The sequence below is a fragment of the Lissotriton vulgaris genome, chromosome 2_1 (assembly GCF_964263255.1).
Source record: "Lissotriton vulgaris chromosome 2_1, aLisVul1.2, whole genome shotgun sequence".
NCBI classification, from domain to species: Eukaryota; Metazoa; Chordata; class Amphibia; order Caudata; family Salamandridae; genus Lissotriton; species Lissotriton vulgaris.
In genome coordinates, this window is record NC_141687.1 from 790,138,356 (window position 1) to 790,153,340 (window position 14,985).

General features: G+C 49.8%; 1 protein-coding gene across 1 annotated transcript in view; it reads right to left on the minus strand.

Moving 5' to 3' along the window:
* Positions 1-14,985, minus strand: part of OLA1 (Obg like ATPase 1) — a 713,352-nt gene that overhangs the window by 33,064 nt on the left and 665,303 nt on the right. The window lies entirely within an intron of this gene.

Genomic DNA, 14,985 nt, shown 5'->3' on the forward strand with positions numbered 1-14,985 from the left:
CTCGAAGCGCGGTCAATTCGGGAGCTTGGACCGGACGGGTCCTCCTTCACGTTGCTCTCGGGCTCCCGGTGCAGATGCGGTCACGGTGTTCGGGCCAGCGGCGGCTGGACCTCACGTTGCTCTCGCTGTTGCTTTGGGCCCCGGTCACGGTGCTTGGGGGGATGTCGATGCCTTGGATTACGGGGAGCGTGGCAGGCTTGCCCAGCGCTCCCAGACCCCTCGGTCAGTACTGCAGCGATAAGCAGCACACACAGTCGCTTTCTTCAGGGTGTAGCGCCCACTGGTCCTGGGGCGCTGGTCAGGGGGCAAGTTCAGCAGCAAGCCCTTGGAGATCTTTCAGCAGAGTTTGGCACAAAGTTTCACAAAGCAAAAGTCTTCTTGTAGTCTTTCCTTCTCCTCTCCTTCTGCAGCAAGGCACCAGACACAGGCAAGAGACAGCACTCTTCCTTGTCCTTCCAGGTCCTTCTCGTCGGGCAGAGTTCCTTCTGTAGCACAAACAGGATCTAATTTTCAAGGAGCAGGGCTCCTACTTTTATACTGCATTTCTTTTGTTCTCGCAGGCCAGGGGGGCCTTTTGCATAGCCACTTTCAGTCCTTGAGTACTCTGGTGGCGTAATCCGGCTTCTGCTTTCAGTGTGACAGGAGGTGGAGCCAGCATTGTGCGGACAGGGGCAGCCAGAGTACCTTGTTGATGGGGCTTCGCCCTTCCTGGGCCAGGTGTCGGCTGAGTCATCAGTCGCTCCCCAGGAGGGTGGAGCCAGCATTGTGGTGGCAGAGCACAGCAAGATGCAGAGCACAGCAAGATTCAGAGCCAAGAGCCACTCCTACCTCCCACTAAGGTGTAATCTGCGCATTCACCACCTGTCATCCCCCAGCCCTGTCACTCACACACCCCAGACAGTCAGATACACATACCAGCAGAGGCGGGCTGAAATGGTTAGGCAAGCAAATGCTAACTTTCTAAAAGTAGCATTTGCAAACAAAGGATATTAAAATAAACTTTACTAAAAGAAATATTTCATCATCCTGAGTTCAGGCATACTAAACATGACTCTCTACCATGCTCCCTGGGCCTGCTGGGATTATAGAGTGTAATAATTCCAGCAGCCCGTTCTGGCCTAAAGGAAGCAGGTAGCCTTACGATAGTGAAATACGAATTTAGTTGTAATTCACTACTAGGACATGCCACACACATCAGGGCTTGTCCTACCTTACACTTACAATGACTAATATGAAGTCAAGGGAAGGTTTCGGGGCTGGCAAGTGGTTGCACTTGCCCAGCCAGCATGACAGTATGAGACTGCACGCGGGTTCTGCGGTGGCAGTCCCCAGACACATCTTACGGCTGCTTCTGTGGGTGGCGCAACCAGCGCTGCAGGCCCACTAGCAGTATTGGCATTCACAAGCCCTGGCACTCCTAGTGCACTTTACTAGGGACTAACAGTAAATCCGATGAACCAATCATGGACATCAATCACATGTACAATTTACAGTAGGGAGCACTTGCACTGCGGCACGGATCGGCCGTGGCGCAGTGCCCTGAGTATCGGAAAACCAGCAAAACATCGGAGGCACACCAGCAAAAAGTGGAAGGGAAACTCACGCCAAGGTGCCAGGTCTAACAGAATCTAATACTAACTACTGTTTCTTACATATATATTGTTACCGTAGGTAAGTAACTTGTGCATCTGAAAGAAACAGGTTAGCATTAGATTCCTTAACTTAGAATAGATACCCCAGCAATACCAACCCCGGTGGTGGGTCTGCGAACCAATAATCACACCAGAAAGCCCTGGAGGACGGAACGGCCAAAGAAGCCATCCCCTCCGGACTTGGCTGCCCAGGCAGTAGTGTCTTGCGAACGTGTGCAGCGAGGCCCACGTAGCTGCCTGACAGATGTCCTGCAAGGGGACTACCCGGCCCAGGGCAGCAGTAGCTGCCGTGGCCCGAGTGGAATGGGCCCTCAGCCCAACAGGAGGCTCCTTCTTAGCCAAAGAGTAGCATGCCTTGATGCACAACACGACCCACCGAGAGATGGTCCGTTTGTGCACCGCCCGTCCCTTCTTAGCGCCCACATAACCAACAAAGAGTTGGTCATCCACCCGGAACTGGCGTGTGTGATCCAGATAGTATGAGAGCGCACGTTTTGGGTCCAGACGGTGGAGCCGCTCTTCCTCTTTAGAGGGATGCGGAGGCAGAAAGAAGGTGGGCAAGGTGATGGACTGCCCGATGTGGAAGGCTGTGACTACCTTAGGCAGCAAAGAGGGTCTGATCCGCAACACAACCTTGTCCGGATGGACAGAAAGGAAAGGAGGCTTGGAGGAAAGAGCCTGAAGCTCACTCACTCTCCTGGCAGAGGTGATGGCAACTAGGAAGGCAGTCTTAAGAGTAAGAAGACGGAGAGGACAGTTACGAAGCGGCTCAAAAGGAGCGCACATCAGGTAAGTCAGACCCAGGTTCAAGTCCCACTGGGGCATCACGAAAGGAACAGGGGGGAACATATGAGTGATGCCCTTCAAGAACCTATTTACAATCGGGGACTTGAACAAAGAAGGCTGATCAGGTAGCCTTAAGAAGGCGGAAAAAGCAGAAAGGTAGCCCTTGATAGTGCCCAGAGCAGAGCAGAAAGAAGGAAGAGGAGAACCTCAGAAAGGGGGGCAGAGAGTGGATCCACAGCCTTTGCTGTGCACCATGCCACAAATCTGTTCCACCTGCAGGCGTATACCGACTTTGTGGAGGGACGCCTGGCTTCCAGAATCAAATTACAAACTTCAGGAGGCAAGTCAAATAGCCTCAACTGTCGCCGCTAAATCTCCAAGCATGGACAGGTTCGGGTGGAGGACCGTCCCCTACTGCTGCGACAGAAGGTCCTCCTGAAGAGGCTGACTAATCGGGGGATCGACAGATATGCTGAGTAGCTCGGGATACCAGTATCTTCGTGCCCAGTCCGGAGCCACAAGGATAACTTGGGCCCGGTCGCGTCTGATCTTCTTCAGCACTCTGGGCAGAAATGGTGTAGGCGGAAAGGCGTACAACAGACCGCAGCTCCACTCGCGACGAAAAGTGTCTCCGAGCGAGTGCAGCCTTGGAAATTCCAACGCGCAGAACTGATGACATTGCGCGTTCTCTTCTGTGGCGAATAGATCTAACCAAGGCTCTCCCCACTGCTGAAAGAGGCCTTGCGCCAGGTCCAAGTTCAGACGCCATTCGTGATCCATCATGCACCGACGGCTGAGTTAGCCGGCCTGGCGTTCAGGGAACCTGCCAGGTGTTGAACCACCAGGGTTACGCCCTGATGTTCCAGCCACTGCCAGAGGCGCAGAGCCTCCTGGCATAGGGTCCACGACCCAACCCCGCCCTGTTTGTTGGAGTACCACATGGCGGTGGTGTTGTCCGTGAACACCTGCACTACACTCCCCCGGACAGAGGGGAGGAATGCCTTCAGTGCAAGCCGGATCGCCTGCAGCTCCAGAAGGTTGATGTGGAGCCGGGACTCAGCCGGAGACCAGAGGCCTCTGATCTCCGCCTCTCCCATGTGGCCCCCCCAGCCCTGGAGGGACGCGTCTGTCACAACTACGTGCTCCGGTTGGGGTAGGGAGAGGGATCTGCCGCTGACCCAATCGTGGTCCGTGAGCCACCACTGCAACTGTCTTGCAGTGCCCTCCGAGATCAAGACAGGGTCGGACAAGTTGCCCTGATGCTGGGCCCACTGAAACTTCAGGTCCCACTGCAGAGCCCGCATCCGCCATCGGGCGTGATGCACCAGAAGGATGCAGGAGGCCATCAGCCCCAGAAGCAGCAGCATCAACCTGACCGAGACTCGGGATAACGGCTGAAAGATCGGAATCAGAGCCTGAATAACCCGAACCCGCTGTTCGGGAGGATAAACCGAAATTGCGCCTATCCGCCTTCAACAACCAGTCGCCGAGGTAAGGGAAGACTGAAACTCCTAACCTGCGCAGATGAGCTGCGACCACCGCCATCACTTTCGTGAACACCCGTGGGGTGCTGGTAAGGCCGAAGGGGTGCACGGTAAACTGAAAGTGCTCGTGGCCTACCGTTAACCGCAGGTAACGCCCGTGGGCCGGCAGGACGGGGATGTGGAAATAAGCATCCTGCAAGTCCAACGCTACCATCCAGTCGCCCGGGTCCAGGGCAGCTAAGACCTGAGCCAAAGTCAGCATCTTGAACTTCTCCTTCCGGAGGAAGCCGTTGACGTTCCGCAGGTACAAGATAGGGCGTAGGCCCCCTCTGCCCTTCTTGGGTACCAGAAAGTAGTGGGAGTAACAACCACACCCTACTTCTGGCCCAGGAACGCGCTCGATGGCCCCCTTGGCCAAGAGGGCCGTAACTTTCTCTTGTAGAAGTTTCAAGTGATCCCCCGACACGCGTTGGTACTGCGGTGACATGGCTGGAGGGGTCGCCTCGAAGGGGAGGGAGTAGCTCCTTCGGACGATTTGCAGCACCCACCTGTCCGATGTGACAGTGCTCCAGTGGAGGTGGTGATGGCGAACCCTGCCCCCCACTGGCATCACATGGGCCTGAAAGCTCGGACTAGGAGGGTTTTGAGGCGGATGCTGCAGGGGCAGGTGTGGACTGGCCTCGCAGTTGTTCCCGACCGCCGCCACAGTGGTGGTTTCCACGTCCGCCACCGCGCTGGATGGTAGTCTGCGGCCCGTGGATGGCAGGACGTGTGGGGGCGCCCCTTCCTTGGCCACGAAAGGAGCGAAAGGCAGCCGTTTGCTGGCGCGGGCCGAGAGGCCCAAGGACTTGGTCGTAGCCCTGGAGTCCTTAAAGCGCTCAAGCGCATGGTTTGCCTTGTCGCCAAAGAGGCGACGGCCATTAAACGGCATGTTCATAAGAGTATTTTGGACATCAGCGGAAAAGTTGGCGGACCTCAACCAGGCGTGGCGCCGAATCGCCACCGTCGTTGCCTTCGCTCTGCCCAGTGAGTCTGTGGTATCCAGCCCACACTGGATGGAATACCGTGCCGCATCTCGACCCTCCGCAAGGGCTTGGGCGAGTTTAGTCCCGACCCCCTCCGGACATTGTTGCAGCACATCCGCGACAGTGTCCCACAGAGAGTGGGTGTAACGGCCCAAGAGGCACGCGGTGTTGACTGACCACAACCCCAAACTCAGGGAGGAGAATACCCTTTTCCCGTATTGCTCATACCTTTTGGATTCCCGATCGGGGGAGCCGTCGGGAATGCGGTCTGGGAGTTAGAGGCCTGGATGACCAGGCTCTCGGGGGTGGGGTGGGTGGACAGGAAGCAAGGGTCGTCCGGAGCTGGGTGGTGGCGCCTGGCCACCTTTCTATCTACAAGCGGACCTGTAGCGGGCTTGGACCAAGTGCCCTGAAGAACATCTGACAAGGTCTCATTAAACAGCAGCAGAGGCTCAGCCGAGCTTGCCTGCGGTTTAAGGACCTCAGTGAGGAGGTTAGTCCTCACGACCGCGAAGGGGAGCTCAAGGCCCAAGGCCTTGGCAGCCCGCGTCAGCACCACACTATAGGCAGCCCCCTCCTCCGTAGCCACGGTAGGTGGGGAGGCAAAGCCAGGGTCGGGCAAAGTGTCCAGACCACTGGCCTCCCCAAGCTCACCTGCCCAGTCCTGAGAAGACTGGCACTCACGTGCCAGAGGGTCCTTGGACCCCTCCCAATCCTCCTCGCCACCCGTCACCTGGTATTCAGGTTCAAAGGATGGGGCCGGGTCGTAGAAGTAAAAATCTCCAAGCGGCGTCGAATACGGCGCTGAGCGGTGCCGCTCCGATGCCGGACCCAAATTGGCGTCGTCCTGGGAGGGCCCCGGGGGCGACACCCTGGGGGCCGGCGCAGGCGAGGTCGACCGGCGACGACTAGGATCCGGCGGGGCCCTGCAGCGTTGGGACCGAAGTCGCGGACGGCGCCGGGGCGGAAGCACCCGGCCCGTGTGGGGACCCAGTCGGCGCTGTGGAACCAGACAGAGGAGCGAGCGACCTCATGGCCACGAGGAAGGCCTCGATCTCCTCCGGCGTCGCGTTCTGCCCAGGGAACGGCGGGTGTGAAGCAGGCTGCGACGCCTGTGGAGGAGCCGCGGGGGCGGTGTCGCCCAAACCCCCGGCCGCGTCGCGCGAGAGTGGGGGGGGGTCAGAAGAGCGATGTCGCCTCTTCGACTTCTTGTGCCTCTTACCTGAGGACTTCGAGCCCGAAGACTGATGACGACTCCCGGAACTGTGGTGACTCCAGCCCCGCAACCGGTCCCTCGACCTCCTTGCGGACCGGGACCTCGAGCGGCGCGGGGCTGACTGCCGGAGCTTGAGTCGCTAGCGGGACCGCTCCCGTCTAGCTTTGGACGTCAGGGCCCGGCAGTCGGAGCAGGAGTTGTCATCGTGGTCGGGGCCCAGACAGTGAAGGCACCGGCGATGGGGGTCGGAAACCGACCTCAGTCGGTTGCAGTCGACGCAGGGTTTGAACCCGGGCATCCCTACCGGCACCGTCTGAGTCGATGAGACTTCGAAAGATGATCAAAAAGGATCGAAAAAGTTAGTCAAAAATTGACTAGGGTACAACTTTTTCCGGATCGGCGCTTGCTGGCGTGAGGGCGGCGTCTAAGTACTCCGGCGACGTCATCCCAGCGCCAACGACGCTGACGACTGACGCGGAGCCGCAGACGACGCCTACCAACGCGCAAGCGTACTGCTACGCAAAAGTTTCCGGATCCAGTCTGACGCCTAGGGATATTCTAAGGTAAGGAATCTAACACTAACCTGTTTCTTTCAGATAGTAGCATTTATACACGGGTGAGGCTAAGATCAGGTTGAATTCTGGAGCAGGAGGAACATGCAGTCTTTATGGTTCAGAAGGCCCTCACCTCCTGCAGGAACAGGAAGGTCTTGGAATTGCTTCAAAGTTGGACTGCCTTTTTATCCTTCCCTTGCTCTATAAAGTGAACAATGTAACTTGCCTGTACTGCCTTAGAAAACAGTTAACGGTAGGAAAGTGGCATACTATGCTCCCTTGAGATGTGTTGTGAAATATGGTAAAGTGACACACCAATCTTCTTTGAGATGCACTGTGAATTAGGCTTAACGTGTTATTATTTTTGTTTTCACACTATATTGGCCACTATCTTCAAGACTTGCCAAGTCTTGCATTCTCCTCCACTAAATATCTCCTGTGCTTCCTACAGCAGTGTTCCCCCTCTTTTCCACATAGACTGCATGACTTGGGAGAATCTGTCACAGCCAGCTTCTAAAAGTGACCATTCCTTCTCGCTGACCCAATCCAAAAGGGATATCGCCATGATCCTGTATTAGAATGCCCACCCATTCCTCTGATCAGGGATTCCGTTTAGCCTGTGCCATCACTCTTCTGGCTGTTGGGAGCTTGTAGGTACTGCAAATGCTCTACAAACGAAGCACGAATTTCCTCAGAACTTAGGTAAGGTTAACAGTAGACGGAAAGTAAAATTCTACTAATTTTACTTTGATTCCAATGGACTGTCCGAGAGTGAAAGCCAAAAGACCATGGAAACTTTTGTTAAACTGAAATAATCAGCCGAAGTATGCAATGTGGATTAAATATAAGAGCATCACATGTTAGTAAGCAGAAGCTCTCCTAATCTTCGCCACTTAAACAAAATGACTATCATTTCTTTTCTGTCTGCTGGGGAGAAAGATTCCTTCATACAAACAAAAATGAGACGCCTTAAATGTAATAATGAATCAAATCTTGCATCAACACGTTTTGTCATTAGGTGATAGCATTCAGGGGTTTTAAAACTATTGTTTCTGACTGAGCCAATTTTAGGGAGTACAGTATTTACTAATTTGTGCATCAAAAAAATGCAGCTGGTAACTACCTCCATCACATTTCAACGGACATATCGCCACAATCATAAGGCACTGGCATGGTATGGTGCCATGGAAACAATGGTAGTAGATGAGACCAGTGAAGGGGACCCAGGGATCCTGGAGATGTAAGACGATTTGGAAAGTGAGAAGCTGGACATGGTCAACAGCAGCACACATCTTCCTTCGGTGGTTCTCCTATTAGGAGACTGCTGCCAGGAAAAAACTCCAACTGGGATGAATGTTAGCAGCAAAAATGAGCTCTGAACCATGCTCAAGCATGCCTTGCTTTGCGTCAGGGATTCGATGGCAAGTTGTGGGAGACAGGGAAAATGGCAAAGGAATGATTGGGTGTAATCCGTATTAGATGGGTTGACTGATCTTGAACACTGGGTTGGAGGCTGCAGTCCAAGATAGAGTTGACTGGGGACAATTAGGGCCGGACTGAGAATCAAAAGCAGCCCGGGCAAAAATTATTAAATCAGTCGCACTACCTTCCTCTCTCTTTCCACCGATTCTCCTCCACCTCTCCATTATGCCACCACTGTGTTTGTTGACGTAACCCCCAGGGAGCTGGGAAAGGGACACAAGTGGCTGCCCTATAAATAAATACACCAGTGGCTCCAGCCCAGGGTAAAGGCCTGATGGGGTAAATTGCCAGTGTGGACTTCGGGACAATGAGTGGTGAGCAGGGACAACTATTTAGTGGATTTCATTGTTAAGCTCCCTTTGTTCATGGATTCCTGGCCTGGAGGTGACACACTTACTAGGGCTCCCACACTGGGAAGTCAGAAGGCCATATGACCTTTCTTCCCAAACTCAGTCATTTCTTGTTCTCTTCTACCACAAGACTTCAAAAATGAGAAACACACAGTGGGGAGTTGTACGGCACACAGAGAACTGATGTGTGTTGTTTGGACTTTTTCTCTTCCACGTTGACTCAAACCCTCAACAGAGAGTAAGCAAGAGCAGAGGCCCTAAGTAGCCTGAATTATAGCCTTGTTCTGCTACAGGGAATGCACAGGAAACGGAACACTAACCACCCCAGCACACTCCGATGAAGTCATGAAAAGCTATTATTTTGGTCATAAATATCAGTGCTATAGCAACTACAAGTTCACCTGACATTAGACGCCCTAGCAGAAAGAAAGAAGCCCGTTAAATTCGACAGAAATAATTAATTTTCTACTGCACGTTGAGGTGTTACCTATTTCTTAGTAATATTTTCACAAAAACATTGTCAGGCTAGTAATTCGAAGCTGGGCTTTCCTTTTGAAAAATACTACTTTTTACCTCACGACACCAACGGCTGGGTACTGCGGTGAAGCCCACTGCAATGCCAAGGGCCCACTTTTTGGTGTTTTGACTCACAAGGTGTAAAGATAGAAAGCAGTTAAGATTTAATGTTAAAAAGGGCTCAGGGTTTAGAAACTCAGGAGATAACATAGGAAGAATGGGAGTTAATGTAAAGGTTGAGTCAGTGCTAAAGACAGGATTTAGACTCTATTTACAACAAGTTAAAATAGTAGCACAATATATGCAGAGGCAAGTACCACCATTATACGCTTTCCAGTGAGTAAACTCATTTGTCTGGGTATTTTCATGACCCACAACATGGCGTCAGGATTGAAACCATGAATTCACCAGAAACTGATATGAGAACAGCTTGGAGCAAAGATGCGCCCATTACTGACTTGGCACATGAATTGTCAATATTGTTTAATTTTATTATCAATTAACCTATTTGGTCAAAGTTTAACATGTCTAAAAGATATTTTTAGTATGTTTTAACTCAAAATGGGTGCTCCATCTTTAGAAAAGGAAGAAGACTTCAAAATCTGGCAGCTCAATAAAGGATTGTGCCCGGAAGCTCCTGAAAAAATAGGGCTCGATAGAGTCCTGTATAAAGGAATATGAATAACTTGTATAAAAATAAATAAAATAAATAAACAATTTAATCTAATGCAAAACTATCTTCTTGCTGTTCGTCACAAATCCTATTACTAATGGCAATACATTTGCTCAGAAGGACGAGGTAAGTCTGGCTTGTCAGGGTTCTAACTCATGATCTTCAGATAACTGCAGATGTTTACAGCAAACAAACTCACATTATTCCTCAAATTGGCAATGTCATCTTAACAATCAAGAGAAAAACTTCTAAATCTTTATTTTTTATAAGCGGTTTATATTAACTACAAGCACTTTATAAGTATGCCCTTACATCAATTTGCATAAACTATTTGAACTGTTGTTCTATGAGCTCAACAATCGGAAGGCCAACAATAATTTAACCTGATCGGATTGTAAAGAGCAACTGAACGTGCATTTTGAAAAGCACATTAGGCATGACTTCAGTCCCTTGAGGTGGGCTTTTGGATAGGTCGCTTTACATGTGCGCTCTCCATTGCCTGACAAGAGGTAAACAGTTCTCCGATTAAAGCTCGTGTAAAAGTTTCTTCATACAGAGAAAACAGTTGTGGTAACTGGGCCTACATCCGGTTCATGGCTGTGTTTCTGCAGAAGACAATGTGGGCTCTTCAGCAAATGTATCTCGACATTGACATACTAATATACGTGTAAGCATTTTGCTGCCATTCGGTTTACAATTAATTAGAAGTGATGATGTTCTTTTTTAATGCTCCTGAGACCACTTAAACCATTTCAACAGCTATCAGAAACAGTGGCTGGAAAATCAATACCCATTTACAAATCTTGAGTATGTATTTAACAAGACGCGTCTAACCAGTTCATTTGCACTTGAAAGCAGCCATCTGTAGAAACCAGCTTTGCCTAAGCAGATACGATTGCTAATAACGTGATGTCCCTGCAGACTACAAACCCACACAGAGCTTTGCAGTGCACAGTTCATCCTACTGGCAATGAATTAGTTTTACCGTACTGCTGTCAGACACAAAAATACATCTCACAATGATCAAGTCAGTAACACACAATGCAAACATTTTCCCCACAGAAAACAATCTCCTAGCTGAATCCAAAGCCCGCAAATGTTGACTGAATATCTGAGGGCAATCGGATATGTAATAGCATTCCAAACCTGAAAAACACAGCCAACCCTTTTCAATTTATATTTTACAACACTTCATTTGTTCTCGTGGAAAGCCATGAGAAGAGGATTTTAATATGTTTTTTTTGCATTTTCTATTTGAATGTACTAAGTTCAATCAAATGAACCGAGTTTCCCTCCCTCACCACCTCCTCATACTATAGGATATTTCGGTGACACATCTGAGTTTCTCTATAAACACTACACTTCGTACCATTATAAGGAAGTCTTCTCGTTTCCTTTCACACTTTATAGTGATAAAATAAATGTTTTTCTGTCTCTGTCAGCAACTACCCACTGCTGGACATTTTCCAGTGGCATCCTGGATAGGGCATGCCACTTCTGCCCAAACACTGCTAAAACGGAAATCATTATTTTTTGACGGTCTCTCTTTCTCAGCAATATCTCTTCATTTTCCTCTTCTCTGTCTTTACCTCTCTTTTCGTTCACGCTATTTGCGCACTTGGTTTTTAGCCCCCTTGTTTTTCCATTGACTTCAATGCGATGTGTACCAAAAGTACCAGTCACTTGTAATTATTCAACATAAAGAGAATTCAGCCATCCATACGCTGGGATCGAAGCTTCTTCAGCTATTATATTTTTAAATGTAGGGTTCAGCCCCTGAACCTTTCATTGCCTGCACAGATCCGCATTTTCTCCTATGTAGGCATGCATTGGGAGGTTCTTATATAGCACGAATCTAGGTAGGGCGCACCGGAGCACTCAACAAAAGGGCATGGGTTAGATTGGTTAGAAGTCATTGTGGGGCTTGGATCAACTTCCTTCCAGATATGTATTTGTATAAAAAAAAATATCCGTGAGGGAAGGGAGAATATAGGACAGTTCTAGCATTGGCAACATCTTGTGGTATTGGCTTCTTTAGCTGTTTCTTCATTAATAAACAGGCTCGATTACTTTAAAGTGAATACATTATTTTTTGCAGAAGTGTAGGGTCGTAAAGAAAGGGGCCAGGGCATCATTCTTCCTCTGCCCTCCACTTGTGACGGTGCTGGCAAGACCCAAAGGGTATATTATTTGAAAGTTACAACTGAGCCGACTGGGGCAGGGTTGGGTCGCTGGTCAGCTGCTGTTAAAGAATGGGGTGGTAGTGTTTTAGGATGCATCTTACATTTCTCCCTAAACGGTAGGAGCCATTGCGATGCCAGTGGGGATATTGTTCCCGATTCTGGAGTGAGAGAGTAAGAGAGAGAAAGCAAGTGATAGAGACAGAGAGATATAGAGGGAGGGAGAGAAAGCCTTTACTTCTGTTTTTCTTTGCTACATTTCCTTGTCTCTGGTCTAGTAATGGTTAATTTCCTCATGCGACATTGACAGCCAGATGCAACTAGTTTCTTGGCCACGTTTGCATAGATGTTTTCTGAGGGCCTGACAGATCAACTGCAGGCTTTGAAGATCATGCAGGATTCGAGTGCGAGAAAGTGAGGTTTCCTCAGTATCAGAGAGCTATGGTTGAATTTTTTGAGGCCCTCAACTAGACAAGTCCGCAGGATGCCATTGAAAGGTGCAATGTGGAGTCATGGAGGTCACGGAGTAATATGCAGCTTTCATGCAGGATGGATAGGACCTCATCGATTTCAAGTTGGTTTGGGGTAGGTAAAGTTTCACATTTTTCAGGAGAGTTAGCTGGTATACAAGTGATTTTGCACTTCATGTCAGATGAAGGCTCAAGTAGTCTATGTTATTGCTGAAACGCCAAGCTTGGATCACTGGTTAGTTGTAGCTCTTAATGAACGAGATACATTATGTCTTGGGGTAAGTTTTAGGTCGGTGACTCACATACATTTCTGAATTAACTTGATGCAGGATTTAAGTTAATGAATGTCATCAACGGAGGAAATTGTTCCCCACTTCTGTGTCAATGTTATTGTTTTTAACCTTCCATGAGCTGCTAGCATTCTGATCCATTCATAGCTGCCAAGGTTTCAGATTGCTTATGTGTGACATTTTCATAATTTCAGTGTAATTATGAGTGACATTTAACGACTATGAGTGACACTTTCTTGCGAGCAAAACAAAGCAATTAAGACGATGGAAACATATAAATATCATAAATTACACCAATTCGAGCAACAAGAAACTCTAAGATCATCTTAAAACTGCTGCAAAGCACCAGAAATGGAAGAGAACTGTGGGACCGAACTTTACCAAAGAGGATGGGATAGGACCTGCGCAGATGATCTCTGCTGCCTGCTAATAAATTATCATAGTTACTCAGAGTCACTATAGCGGGCTTCAGAAACGGAGGCACTTGAATCCACAGCAGCCTTGGAGCAGCTAAAAATGTGATTGTCTGCTGGACTTGCACAATGAGTGAATAGTTGTGGGTAACTTGCGGTGAATAACAGGACCGAGCCGTCACTGTGGGGCGGGAGAGCAGAGACAGTAAGCACAAATAGTACATGCATATGGGAGACTAAAACGTTCTAATCTGATGCAGAGACTTTCATAACAATGATTCAACTGTGATGGGAATGATGGGCTGCAGTTGCAGGCGGCTGATCAAGGTGTGACAGAGAGAACGGAGTTGCATGCAGCCCTTTTCTCCTCGCTTACTAAAGTGAAAAAAGTTATATTTCCCACCACTTAGAAAAAATGAACCCTCTAAATGTGAAGTCATTGGAAATTTATTTGTGTAATTTACTTATACAGTCACACACTCGGGTGGTGGCAAGTGGCTGGTAAGCATTAACAACTTACTACTTACTGTTCAGTTCCTAATCTTCAGCCAGGCAGAATGACTGGCGCGTAGGAGACAGCTCAGCTGGTAGGCTGCGAGCGAGCCACCCCGCGGCAATCCGCCTTAGTGGGTCCTGCTGCCCGGTTCACCGTGCCACAGCCGGCTGTCCTCAGTGAGTCTTGATGGCCACTGCATCAACAGTGACGGTCAGTGAGTCACTCATTGACTCCTTGACGACCCGCCCACTGCACTCTCCCTCGGCCGGTTGGCTCGGAAATTAATTTATAAAATTAGGCGGCAGGCAGCAGCCATTATATTAGCCCACACAGTCAAGTCAAGTGATTTATATAGCGCACTACATACCCAGAGGGTCTCAAGGCGCTTTAGGAAGGGTGGGGAATTACTTGTCGAATATCCAGGTTTTAAGTTGCTTTCTGAATGTAAGGTGGTTCTGAGTGAGGCGAAGGTGAGTGGGAAGTGAGTTCCAGGTTTTAGCTGCCAGGTAGGAGAAGGATCTGCCTCCCATGGTGGTTTTGTTGATGCGAGGTACAGTTGCAAGGGCTTGGTTGGAGGATCGTAAGTGGCGGGAGGGGGTGTAGAAGGAAAGTCGTGAGTTGAGGCATTCGGGTCCAAGTTCGTAGAGTGCTTTGTGTGCGTGGGTTAGGAGGCGGAAAGTAATCCTCTTGTTAACGGGGAGCCAGTGGAGGTTTTTCAGGTGTATGGAGTTGTGGTCTTTACGCGGGATGTCTAGTATGAGTCTGGCTGAGGCGTTCTGGATGCGTTGGAGTTTTTTCTGGAGTTTTGTGGTGGTACCGGCGTATAGGGTGTTGCCGTAGTCCAGGCGGCTCGTGACCAGTGCGTGGGTGACCGTTTTTCTAGTTTCGGTGGGGATCCAGCGAAATGTTCTTTTGAGCATGCGAAGAATATTGAAGCAAGAAGATGAGACGGCGTTGACTTGTTTGTTCATAGAGAGTGAGGAGTCCAGGATGACACCTAAGTTCCGTGCGTGGTCCGTCGGGATGGGTGCTTTTCCAAGGGCCTCTGGCCACCAAGAGTCATCCCAGGCGGAGGGGGAGGTACCTAGGATAAGGACTTCAGTTTTGTCGGAGTTCAGTTTTAGACGGCTGTACTTCATCTACTCGGCTACTTCTTTCATTCCTTCATGTAGGTTGGTTTTGGCGGTGTTAGGGTCTTTGGTGAGTGATAGTATCAGTTGAGTGTCATCAGCGTAGGAGATGATGTTGAGGTTGTGTTGGCGTGCGATAGCCGCGAGGGGACTCAAGTATACGTTGAAGAGGGTGGGGCTGAGTGAAGATCCTTGCGGCACGCCGCAGCTGACTTCGGTAGCTTCTGATTTGAATGGAGGAAGGCGGACTCTCTGAGTTCTTCCGGCA